The following is a 14,448-nucleotide window of genomic DNA, read 5'->3' on the forward strand; positions in this document are numbered from 1 at the left end:
ATTCTTACAATTTTTTGGTTCTCTAATGAACTAAATTGACTTATGAAAGATTAACTAATTTCGTGACGTCTTCCTTATACTTCTTGTTCGTGAATTGGTATTCATAGGGTGAGGGTTCTTATTCCAATAGTGTTGGTGCCTTGGAACAAGTTTTCATTGTGTCACACTCCTATCAGACTTGTTTCGACTTTCTAGGATTCATTATTTTTTTTTATTAAATGTAAGAATTGTATAGATCAAAAGTGGAACACAGCAGGTCAAAATATGCAGGCATGAACAAACGAGCTTGTTCAAGGGAACAGGCTCCCTAGAACAAGCAACCAACCAAATTAACACAACAAAACCAAAGGAACAGACTCCCTTGGACAAAGAAGGGAACATGCTCCCTGAACAACAAAAAACCTTGGTGAACCGGCCAGATAAACAACATATGAACATAAAACTCCAACTTCCAAAAATGTGATCAGCTACAATCCAAATAGAAACTAGCAGGAACTGCAAAAGCACCTGCGAAGGCTGTAGAGACACCAAGGATCCAAACACTGCGTTAAGCAGCACCCAGGTATAATAAACTGGTAGCATCAGAGAATCCAACATCTAAACAGGAAGTAGCTAAAAGAAACAAGCACAGCACCAGCAACACAACTACAGAGACCAAAACAAAGGCTACAGACAGAAGCTGATACTAGCAACTCTATAACAGAGGAAATAAGCCTGCAAAGGCAACCAACAAAGCAGCAGCTGACAAAACAAACAGGCTATATTGTAACCCATCACAAAACCCAGGCATGATAAGCCATAGGCAGAACGTTGCGACACAGACCTACAAAAGTAACAACAAAGCAGCAAAACCAGCAAAAGGTAAAGCAATCCTAAGCTAAATATTCATAAGAGATACAGAGAAATAACACAGGAAACAGACTCCCTTTCCAAATAACTATCCAAAAAAGTAGAGAAAATCTATAGAGGGTGAGGAAGCAGAACTTGTGTTGCCCTAAGTCCTGGAATAAGCTGTAGAAGAGCTTTTGAAGGGACAATAACTCGTTCCAACTAGCTTCCCTGAATGGCCAAGGGTGAAGGAGGCAGCAGCTCTACTTCGTGTTAAATATTGCCTTCTAAAAGGCAGTTCAATTGTGACATCAGTATGGCCTTCAGAAACTTGCACAACCTTTGAAGAAGAGAAGGTTTGGCACCAGGAAGACTAGACTTTGAAGCAACTAGTTTGGGCTGCTTATGTCCAGAACCAACTTTTCTCTCTTCCACAACCATTGTTGCCTCAGCAGACATGAGATCAATCCTTGGCTCACCTTGAGGCTCTTCCCTGTTAGACTGCTTCTCAATAACTGCAGTTTCAGCAGAAGGGTTAGGACATTCAAAGGGAAGGGGAATTGTCTGGGATTGCTTCTTGCGTTTATGGCTGGAAGTTTTTGTGCAAGTAGAAATCGTATGTCCTAAGGACTTGCACTGCTTACAAAATCATGGTAATGATTCATATATCACCTGTTGGGACAGGGGCACACAATTGGGCAAGATGAGATTGATAGAGGTTGGAATGTTAGCTAGCAAGTCAATCTCAACAAGCACTCTAGCATAGGAGAGCCGGCTCATAGAAGCAGCTGGGGTATCAGCATGAACAGGCTTTCCAAGCACACTCACAAGCTTAGAAAGACAAATTGGTGACCAACATTAGAGAGGCAGATTAGGAAACCTAACCTAGACTAGCATTCTTATCATTTTAGAAATTGTAAAATCAAAAAACTCAGACATAATTTTCAGAATCAAAGGCTGGCCAAAAACATAATAAGGGCCTCCACTAAGCACTTCAAACATGTCTATTTCAGATGAAAATGTGAAAATTAACCATCTAGAATCATGCATAGAGAACTTGGCGTTACATTTCCAGCAATGTACCCAATTAAATTGAACCTCCACGGGTCCTTATGCATACCCAAATCAGTTTCTAGCAAATGGGAAGATGTCGAAGCAGTATAATTAGAAAAGTGCACTAATGAGGAAAACAAAGGAATAGTAGTACATGTAGGGTGGTCAAAGGAGGAAGGTTTGTGGCTTCCTGAGGGAGCTTTGCCTTTCTCCAGGGGTGGTAGTAGAGCTGCGACCCCAACCTTCGACCCATGGCTAGTGTTTCCAACACTAGGGCGAGAACCAAGAGAATCAGCTTAGCAAAGAGAACATGACGAGGCCTAGTGGTAAAGAGGGTTCAACATTTGTCCTATAAGGACCAGGAGAAGACAATGGAGGAATAGTAGGGGGTGTGCTCTGCATGCCCCTATTTCAATTCTTCACTCGAACCCTAGCACCACGATTGAAATTGACAACATTAGCGAAAGCCATGGTTGTTTATGGAGGAATGCAGGCTCGAGAAGGACTGGAGGAGTGCGACATACCAGGGGAACTGCTCCGACTCAGGGTCCATTATGCGTGCAAAGACAAGGGATGCGACATACAAAACCCATAGTCTTGCTGGGAAAATCGTAAAACTCTAGGATTCATTGTTAATCTTGCTGTAGGTTGCATAACCACGTGACCACAAGATTCTCATCACCAGCTCTCTCATACTCTTAACAATTCGCACCAATATGACCACATTATCTACAGGTGTTGTAAGTACTAGTAATGCATGGACTACAGAAGCTACTAAAGCTATCGAGGCTGGTGCATTAGGCATCGCCTCAATCCACTACCCTCATTGCTAGGGCTATGAATGTAAGGTCAGTATGTAGTGTAGGGTTTCATGTAGGTGTTGTTGCTGCTGCTGGTAGGGATACAAATTTTTATCTCTGCTGGCCTAACCCTATAAATTGTGACACTCCAACCTGCCTCAAATCAGTATCATCCTGGAGTCTAGATGACTCCCTTATTCTTGACTGATGACTTATTGGTGACATATGAGAGGTATTATCCTCTAGGGGATCCTCCCCTGCCTCTTCTCATGACCTGTGTTGTAACCCATTTTTGGTCCTGCACAAAAAATAATAAAATACAAAAAAAATATATTATCAAAAAAATATAAACAGTGAAAAAAAGATGTCAGCGCGCCTAAAAAATAGAAAAAAATTGGTTGAGGAGGTTAAAAAATACAAAGAATTAAAATTTGACAATATTTTGTTGACTGATGATAGTCCTGTTAACAAAGAAAATTCAATTTGAGGAAGAAAAGTCCAAAATTAGATGTTTATGGACTCCATTAAATTTTATTGAAGGTTTAATTGAATTTATGGAGGTTTTGATTGCAAGAAAAATTGATTTTGGAGTTAATTTGGGTTTTAATTGGAAGAAATTAAAGTTCTGGGGTCAAATTATTAATTTTTAGAGTTAATTTGGTCAAATCAGGGGCTTAATTGCATAAATATTGAAGTTTGATGGTCAATTAGGGACTTAATTGAAGAAATCTAAGACCAAGGACCAAAATACAAAACGCACGCAAATTGAAGGCCTGATTTTGAATCTGGCGCGTTTTGGCGCCAAAATCCATTTAAATGAAACGGCGCGTTTTGGGGCAAACGACACTGTTTCATGCACTGTTATTAAAAAAAAAAGAGAAAGGTTGGAAACGGTGCCGTTTTGAACGACACCCATGTCTTCTTCTTCCCCTAGACACGCGAAGTAGGGGAAGAAGAAGAAGATTTTTTCTTATGTTCTACCACCAACTCTCTCTCAAAAAGACGCCAACAACCCACTTGCTTGCCACGTAGTGGAAGAAGGAAGGGGACGTACCCCTTGGGCGGTTCGGGCCGGCAGCATAGTGGCCGCCCCAGCCACGTCTACCTCCCTTGTTTTTGCCTATAAAAACAGAGGAAGGGGAAGAAAAAGAGGATAGAGAAGAGAGGGAAGAGAGAGATCGAAAGACCGAAAGAGAGATACATAGCAGAGGAGAGAAGAGAAAAGAGAGGGGAAATGCAAAAAAAAGAAGAAGAGAAAAGCAGAAAGAGAACGTAAAACAGAGGAGAGAGAGAGAAGAAAAACAGCGTCGCCGGCCACTAGCACCACCACCAGCGCCGCCGCCTGTCGCCTCCAATAGCGTAGCCAACGGTTGCAGCCACCGCAGGTCAGCCCTTCTCCCCTTCTTCTTTCTCCTGCTTCATTCCTGTTACACCTCTACTGTTCACATAGCATGTGAACAGTGGAGGGCGTTGTTCACACGGCTGGGCTCAGCCCAGCCCACGTAGTTGGGTCTGACCCGGCCCATTTTTTTTAAAAAAACCAAATGCTTGTTTGGAAATTTTACAATTTTTCTATGTAGTTTTTCTACGTTATTTTTATTAATATCGATCTGTATTTACACCATAAAAATATAATGTCGGTATTAAAATACATGGTTGTCGGCAAAACTTCCAAAAATACAAAAAAATTTGCAAAAAGAAAAAAAATGTTTTTGTGCATTCGGCCAAGTGTCTTAAAGCTAAAAAAATTGTATTGTTTTTTTCATACACCAAAAAATAATGTTTTAGCATGCATTTTGGCTTTAATAACCAGTTTATTAAAGTCAAGAGAACACTAGTCAAAATTTTAAAAACAACAAAATTTTTATTTTTGTCTTTTAGTATCTGTGGTACGTCATTACACGTAATACGTATTCTGAATATTAAATTTTGTTTTTTTAATTGTAGAACGGTTAGGTTTTACTCCATTAAGATAAGAACCTTCTTATTGAGGAAGGCTTGTCTTCAACCCTAAACCGGACCAACAATTAGAAACCACAACACGACTTAGATTTTATCAGACAAAACAATGCAGCCTACCTTAGGTAGGGCGTATTTGGGGTGCTAATATCTTCCCTTTATGCAACCAGTCTCCATATCCTATCTTTGAGACCAGTTAGAGTTCCTAGTAACCAGAATACTAGGTGGCAACTTCCATTCACTTTTTCACTAAGAAGAGACATATTCATTGTCTCTTCATATTTTGCCGAAAATACACCACATCCACATTTCCATTTTTCTTTTTTCTTGAGTGGTGGGCGATCGTCGCGACGCCGCACACGTGCAACAGAATGGTGATCCACTGGGGACCTTGTGGACTAAGCATTGTTTTTGTCTGATCATTGTGTTTTATTTGTTGGTTTGTGTGTTTGTAATATACATTTCCTTTATTTATTGCTTACGCGCTTTAATTTATGTACATATTTGTTCATGCATTGTATAGAATTGTTTCATGCATCACATGCTTTATATTTTCAAGCACACACAAGCTTCTAAGTTAAGTGGGGAATTAGCGATCTACCCTATGACTATTGGTCAGGGTTCAGAGGCGTGAAACACCCAACTCATATCTGAGTGCCTGCTTGGTAATGGTGGGCATACGTGCCTTAACCATTTCTCGCAACGCCCTTATACTGTCTTTATGAAGATCGTCACTGGGCAGATATGAGACTCTTTTTAAGACCAAGTAAAAAACCTACTTGTATTCACATAAGGAATAAAGTTTGTCCTTAGGGTGTATGTGCCATCTTTAGTTGCATAAAGTCAAACCCTTCTTGAAGCATCTTGAACTCAAGACTTGCGGGTGACACAATGACCGTCACACAGAATATTTTCCTTGTAGAGTTTGGACAAGAAACAAGATTCTTATTTCATCATGTAAGAAGCACGATCATATGTCACCCCTTGAAGGGTGAGTTTATCATATAGATTAAAATGCATAAACTTATTTCATTGTAAATAACATGCATACATACCAGGTTGAAATATAGGTCCCCAAAAAGTCTACAACACCCGACTCCAAGCAAGAAACATAGAAGATGAAGAGCGTGCTCAATGTGATGCCCATTTTCAAGAAGAGTTGGAGTCTCTGAAAATAAGTGTGGCTCGCCTCACTAGCTTACTCGAGCAAACACTGAGAAATACCTCTGGTGAAGGTCCTTCTAATTGACCGGTCACTATTAATCAGGCTCCTATAACAGTTCAGATTGAAGAAAGAATAAGCGAACAGGGTCAAGAGCCTCAGCAAAATTCAACATTTGTGCAGTTAGCGACACCTGCACCAGCCCCAACAGTCATGGAGGCATCTGCTAATGAGTCCCACAAGGCTAAGTCATTTGATAGCTTTGATTAAGCTAAGATAGAGGCGTTGAAAGCCAGACTTAAAGTCATTGAAAGGGTAGACGTATATGACCCAGTATGGGCAGTAGAGATGTGTCTAGTCCCAAATTTAGTTGTCCCTAAGAAATTTCGCGTTCCTGAATTCATCAAATATAGTGGAACACAATGCCCCATGACTCATCTTAGGTCCTACTGCAATAAAATAGCAGAGGTAGTACATGATAAAAAACTGTTGATGCACTTTTTTCAGGATAGCTTAAGTGGGGCAACATTGAGCTGGTACATGAGATTGGACAACATAAAAATCCAGAGTTGGAAAGATTTGGTGGATGCTTTTGTCAAGTAGTATAAGTACAACATGAACATTGCTCCCGACAGAACCAACTTGTCCAGTATAGAGAAAAAGGACAAAGAAAGCATAAGGGAATATGCTCAAAGATGGCGGGAATTAGCTGCTCAAGTCCATCCTCCACTTCTGCACTAAGAGATGGTTTCTTTGTTTTCCAACACACTTAAAGCACCATTTTACGAACATGTGATGGGTAGTTCAGCCCAGCAATTCACTAACGTTGTGGTAGTATGTGAACGTATAGAGCAAGACGTTAAGAGTGGTAGAATTTCTACACCCACCGAGAAAAGAAGCTTCGAAAGAAAAGAGGTCCACCATGTTGAAGATGGCTATAGGGAAACTACCACACTCCATCCCATAATACCAATATAAAACCTGAGCCCCATAACTTTCAAGCCAAAAGCCAAATTGAAAATTACCAAAGGGTTCAAGAACAATTACCTCCACTACCGTTACCCCTGAATGAGATGTACCAAAAGCTATTGAGCATCGGTCATATAGCTCTAGAACCTCTACCACCTGTGCAGCCACCTTATCCTAATTGGTACAAGCCAGAACTCAATTGTGAATACCATGCTGGTATTGCTGGGCATAGCATCCATACCTGCAACGCCTTCAAGAGAAAGCTTCTGAATTAATCAAGGTCGGGTCGATAGAATTTGAAGACACTCCTAACATGAATACGAATCCTCTACCGAATCATGCTGGAAGTAGTGGATTAGAAAAACACTAGCAATGGACTGTTTGGGGGAATTGGAAAGCATCAATGGTCAAGCATGGGTGTGGAAATGATAGCATCAATTTTGAAGGACATAAATTTTGACCGTAGTGTTGTTCTACATCGTCGTTGAGTCCTCTATACAGAACTTTTGAAAGAAAGGCTAGCGTAAGAACAGATTCGCCAATAAAGACTGCCCCATTATTGTCTTTTGTTTCATGCTTTTGAACAAGAGTGTCTATGTCAAATGAGCCCTTCATAAATAAGATCATATGCTTTCCTGTGTTCATGTCACACTCTTCTTTGTTGTTATTACATGTAAATAACATTTTGAGCACAACTGTTGCTCACAAAACTACAACACAAAGAATCCTTCGGTATTTTCTTTTTTTCCAAAACCATACATAATCTCATATGTTTTCAAGGATATGTTTGGGACCTCCAAAGTAAGTACAAAAATAAATATCATGTTGGTATTTGTCCAAAACAAATGCATTCTGAAATTCAAGTGATTCCTTAGACAGGAAAATTGAAAAAAAAAAAGCAAAAAGACAAAACAAAAACAAAGACAAACAACACTATGAGGTGACTCACAAGCCGAGTTTTATTTGAATGAATAAATCATTTTGCATACGCGCATGAAAGCAAGACCTATCGATCCCCAATGCATTGAGTTTGAGATGAGGAAAGACCATTTTTTATAATCCTTTTACAAGACTAAAATATATCCTTTGTAGTCCCATTTTGAGCCTAGTAACGTTTTTTGAAAATAACCTTGACTAGGATCACACCCCACACTAGGAGGCAAATAAGAAAGGTTTTTAAAGACCATTAATAGGAAAAGACTTCATTATCATCCAGACAAAACAGTGAAGATGGATGCTGGAATTGATCATGTGATTATCATCCAAACAAAGCAGTGAAGATGGGTGCTGGAATTGATCATGTAACTTGATTAAAAAAATCCAAAGGATCCAAAAGCTTTGAGCTTCTCATAAAAACAACTAAGGTGATTATGCTCAACGAAACAAAAGTGAAGAATGAAGAAGAGAAAGAGCCCAAACCCGACACTGGGGGACATGAAATCTATTTTGGCAAGAAAGTCAAAAGAAAAGGTCAAGAAACAAGCACAAGTGATCCTTAGTCTTAAAATCTCTTAAACACCTTTTGAGCCTGTAACATATCATTTCTTCGTAACCAATAGCGAAAGCCTACATTACATACCTAATAAAGCCCTTTCTGATTAAAGGCAAGCACTCTGGATTGGTAGGCAGTGCTTTCTCGTGCAGGTCACATCATTATTCATGCAAATAAAATAAATGCTTTGAATTGATTTGGTTCTCAATAACCCTCAAATTGAAATTTAAACTTTTTGTGACCAACTAGATGTCACTTCATCTTTAACCTAAAAGCAAACACAAAAAGCTTTCATCATTTCAAGAAACCTGTCAATAGAAATCACTTGAATTTTTTAGAACAAGTTTATTTTGAACCAATGTCAAAATGATTTTTGTGGTTGGAATAACTTGGAAGTTACAAAATTTTGCATGGAAACATTTCCTTGTACAAAAAACTCAAACTTACTTTCACATATCCTCACCCTAAAGTAAACCCAATTTGAACACTTGGGGGGCATGATCAAGCTGGGGGGGCAATCCAAAAGCACATGGTAGGGCTTGCTTCATGATTCTTTTCTAAGGAAAATGTCGAGGAAATTTGGCAACCCTTGAGATAAAGGGTGGAGGACATAGAAGTATGATGACATCAAAAGCTTCCTAGAGGTCCAGCGTACATGATGTGACTTGAGTAAGCAAGAATGAAAAAGTCATCGAAGTTTACTACTAACACTCCAACTTTTGAGAAAAAAAAGATACCATGAAGAAATGGGGGCCTATATTTCTCAAGTAAGTATACATGCATATCAATCATAATGCATTGCTTTTAACATTTCAGCAAATTGTTAATCCATCATCAAACTCTTAGGTAGTGAGTTTTTTAACCCTACCTTTTTTTTTCCTTTTGAGTGCGCCTTTGTGCCCTCACCTCCTTTTGAGTGCGCCTTTGAGCCCTCACCACTTAGGTAGTGCGTTTTCTAACCATACCTCCTTCCAAGTGCGCCTTTGAGCCGTCAACCATTTAGGTAGGTCACCCATTCCAATTCGACCACTTCTCTATGTTTTTTATCTGGGTAGGTCACCCATTACAATGCAACCATTCCTCCACTAGGGTAGGTCACCCATTACAACACGACCACTCTTCGTTTTTTCCATTTTTGGGTAGGTCACCGATTACAATGCGATCATTCTCCATGTTTTTTTTATTTGGGTAGGTCATCCATTACAATGAGACCATTCCTTTATCTGGGTAGGTCACCCATTACAATGAGACCACTCTTTCTTCTTCTACTTCAGCAGGTCGCCCATGAAAATAAACCAGGGTAAGCGTGAGTGTGGGCTGATCGCCCTTGAAAATAGACCACTTTGTGTATGTTTGGGCAGGTCACCCATGAAAATAAACCAAGGTAAGTGTGAGTGCGTGGGCAGGTCACCCGTGAAAATAGACCGCCTTTCTTCAAAAAAGCAAAGGGTTTAAATACATAGGAGTTTTGGTTTTGGTTAGAGGGGATTGGCAAAAGAAATCTCAGTCTATTCTAACCACACAGGATTTTTGGTTCTAGTTAAAAGGGATTGGTGAAAGGAATCTCAGTTTAGCCCAATCACATAAGATTGTGGTTCTAATTAGAGGGGATTGGCGAAAGGAATCTCAGTCTATCCTAACCACATAAGATTTTGGTTTTGGTTACAGGGGATTGGCGAAAGGATTCTCAGTTTAGCCCAATCACATAAGGTTTTGGTTCTGGTTAGAGGGGATTGGCGAAAGGAATCTCAATTTATCCTAACCACACAGGATTTTGGTTCTGGTTAGAGGGGATTGGCGAAAGGAATCTCAATCTATCCTAACCATATAAGATTTTGGTTCTGGTTAGAGGGGATTGGCGAAAGGAATCTCAGTCTATCCTAACCACACAGGAATTTTGGTTCTAGTTAAAAAAGATTGGCGAAAGGAATCTCAGTTTAGCCCAACCACACAAGATTTTGGTTCTGGTTAAAGGGGATTGGCGAAAGGAATCTCAATTTAACCCAACCATACATTATATTATGCTTTGATACAAAGGAATCGTCGAATGGGGTTTCTGGTCAACCAAGCTTTGAGAACACCAATTTTGTTTATCTTTACAACACTTACTACACAAAATCTTTGCTCCGTAAGCATTGTAAAAAGAGGGCAACTGTTGTAACCCATTTTTTGTCCCGCACAAAAAATAATAAAATACAAAAGAAATATATTATCAAAAAAATATAAACAATGAAAAAAAGATGTCAGCGCGCCCAAAAAATAGGTAAAAATTAGTTGAGAAGGTTAAAAAATATAAAGAATTAAAATTTGACAATATTTTGTTGACTGATGATAGTCCTGTTAACAAAGAAAATTCAATTTGAGGAAGAAAAGTCCAAAATCAGATGTTTATGGACTCAATTAAATTTTATTAAAGGTTTAATTGAATTTATGGAGGTTTTGATTGCAAGAAAAATTGATTTTGGAGTTAATTTGGGTTTTAATTGGAAGAAATTAAAGTTCTGGGGTCAAATTATAATTTTTTAGAGTTAATTTGGTCAAATCAGGGGCTTAATTGCATAAATATTGAAGTTTGATGGCCAATTAGGGACTTAATTGAAGAAATCCGAGACCAAGGACCAAAATGCAAAATACGCGCAAATTGAAGGCCTGATTTTGAATCTAATGCATTTTGGCGCCAAAATCCATTTAAATGAAACGGCATGTTTTGGGGCAAACGACACCATTTCATGTACTGTTATTAAAAAAAAAAAAGAGAAAGGTTGGAAACGGTATCGTTTTGAACGGCACCCATGTCTTCTTCTTCCCCTGGACACGCGAAGCAGGGGAAGAAGAAGAAGATTTTTTCTTCTGTTCCACCGCTAGCTCTCTCTCAAAAAGACGCCGACAACCCACTTGCTTGCCACGTGGTGGAAGAAGGAAGGGGACGTACCCCTTGGGCGGTTCGGGCCAGCAGCACAGTGGCCGCCCCAGCCACGTCTCCCTCCCCTGTTTTTGCCTATAAAAACAGGGGAAGGGGAAGAAAAGAGGACAGAGAAGAGAGGGAAGAGAGAGACCAAAAGACCGAAAGAGAGATACATAGCAGAGGAGAAAAGAGAAAAGAGAGGGGAAAAGCCAAAAAAAAGAAGAAGAGAAAAGCAGAAAGAGAACGTAAAACAGAGGAGAGAGAGAGAAGAAAAACAGTGTCGCCGGCCACCAGCGCCACCACCAGCGCCGCCGCCTGTCGCCTCCAATAGCACAGCCAACGGTTGCAGCCACCGCAGGTCAGCCCTTCTCCCCTTCTTCTTTCTCCTGCTTCGTTCTTGTTACACCTCCACTGTTCACGCAGCATGTGAACAGTGGAGGGCGTTGTTCACATGGCTGGGCTCAGCCCAGCCCACGTAGTTAGGCCAGGTTCGGCCTAGTCCATGTAGTTGGGCCTGACCCGACCCATTTCAAAAAAAAAACCAAATGCTTGTTTGGAAATTTTAAAATTTTTCTGTGTAGTTTTTCTACGTCATTTTTATTAATATCGATCTGTATTTTACACCATAAAAATATAATGTCGATATTAAAATACCCGGTTGTCGGCAAAACTTCCAAAAATACAAAAAGAAATTGCAAAAAGAAAAAAATATTTTTGTGCATACGGCCAAGTGTCTCAAAGCTAAGAAATTGTATTGTGTTTTTCATACACCAAAAAACAATGTTTTAACATGCATTTTAGCTTTAATAACCAGTTTATTAAAGTCAATAGAACACTGGTCAAAATTTTAAAAACAACAAAATTTTTATTTGTCTTTTAGTATCCGTGGTACGTCATTACACGTAATACGTATTCTAAATATTAAATTTTGTTTTTTTAGACGTTGAACGGTTAGGTTTTACTCCATTAAGATAAGAACCTCCTTATTGAGGAGGGCATGTCTTGAACCCTAGACCAGACCAACAATTAGAAACCACAACACGACTTAGATTTTATCAGACAAAACAATGCAGCCTACCTTAGGTAGGGCGTATTTGGGATGCTAATACCTTCCCTTTACGCAATTAGTCTCCGTATCCGATCTTTAAAACCAGTTAGAGTTCCTAGTAACCAAAATACTAGGTGGCGACTCCCATTCATTTTTTCACTAATAAGAGACATATTCATTGTCTCTTCATATTTTGCCGCAAATACACCACATCCACATTTCTTTTTTTCTTTTTTCTTGAGTGATGGGCGATCGCCGCGACGCCGCACACGTGCAACAACCTGAATGATGAACTCGTCCTCAAGCTGGATAGGGATCTGCTATCATAGATTTTCTTGTCTGAACCATCCTAGTATAATACAGCAATCATCAAATTTTTGTTTCATCTCCTAAACCTAGACTAAGACTCTAATACCGACTGTAATAACTCTAATTTAATTGCACAACATTTAATGTATACATATTTTATTATCATTGAAAGTACAAGATTTTTTATATATATTCTATTGAAAATCCGGCAAAGTTTCCTCTAAATTCTTCATATCAAGTTATCAACTTAACAACTTTCTCAACCTGCAAATAACAAATTCAACATTGTCCTACCATCTGGGACTTTCTTATTTAAATTAAAGTCAACCTCAAGAACATCTTCTCCTTTTTCTTCACTATTCACTCAAATAAATCAAGTATTGTGTTATTCAATAAATATTAAGATAATTAAATTAGTTGCAACATGAATCAAGATACACATTCATTTTAAAGTAAAAGTAAATCTAAAAAAGAAATACAACATAATTATAGACATTCTTACAAAAAAAAAATTACTTTAAATACATTACTTTTATTTAATTTAGATATACATATATTTTTCATACAAAATTACATTACAAAGAAAAATATTCTTTTCTTCCATTACATCATTAGATTTGAAGAAAAACAAAAACAAATACATGATCTACTACTCGGCAAGATATTGCGAGGTACCTAAGAATTTATTTAATACCAAATACAATTAGTTTAATACACAATAATTTTTTATTATTATTATTATCTCTTCTATATATTTATTATATCAATTTCTAAACAGTTAATTTTTTCTTTTACCTTTAACCTTACAAATTAATATAATTAGCACAATTAAATGACATATTAATATCCTCTCTACCTCATACAAGCATTTGTTCAATTACCAATTTTATCAATTTCTCCAATTGCGTATTAACTACACTACTAATCTCGTCTAGCAGAACTAGTTTTTTTAATAACTCATTAACCAAAGCACTAATCACATTAATAAGGATAACTAATTTCTCCAATAACTCATTAACTAGGATATTAGTCTCATTAATCAAGGTAACTAGTTTCTTCAATAATTTAACATTTTTCAAGTAAAATCAAGATATATTCAAAGAAAATTCTTACCATGCATAAATGTCGTTAAATAACTCATAATTTTTTTTTTATTTTACCTATAATCAACACAACTCTTCACAATTTTACATACTACTTAAATTAACCAAGTCCAGTTCCTTTACATAAGGTTTTCCATGACGAGGGTAAAAACTCTCTTTTTAATTCTTCACAATTAATCTATTATTAAGTTCTCTGATATTTCAGTTGAATACTTTTAAACATAATTTCCTTATCAATGGTGTCAAAAATAAAATCCTTCCATTTTGAACAAGCATTGGCCGACACTCTATGGTAAGAAAAGTGAGGTTTTTCTCTTTTTTTCTTTTTGGTGAACTTCATATCTTATCCACCTGTTAAAATCCATACTAATTTAATTCTACACAAGTCCAAACAATTTTACTAACAAATTCCAATGCCTTTTTTTTTTCCTCAGCCAAACCCAACTATAATTTTCAGACCTAACTCGATAGCCGGCCTGGTTCAAGATCCGAGTTTCAGATTTTGACCGGATCACCCGGTTCAATTCTTTTTTTAAAATCAAAACGTCATTTAAGTAAAAAAAAATCAACGGGTTATAACTGGATCAACCAGGTTTTTCCTTCTTCTATTTTTTTTCAACCCGGCCAGGTTTCAGTCTCAGATCAGCCGGATCTCGATTCAATCCGCTAGACCGGGCCAGATTTCAAAACTATAAAACCAACAATTGATGAGAAAAGTGTTTTTTTTCCTTCCATTCTTTAAATTAAATCATTGCCCAACCTTATTTTATAATAACAAGCATTATTTAATTACAATAGCAACATTTCTACAACCAAGCTC

This window comes from Populus nigra, chromosome 16 (assembly GCF_951802175.1).
Source record: "Populus nigra chromosome 16, ddPopNigr1.1, whole genome shotgun sequence".
Taxonomy (NCBI): domain Eukaryota; kingdom Viridiplantae; phylum Streptophyta; class Magnoliopsida; order Malpighiales; family Salicaceae; genus Populus; species Populus nigra.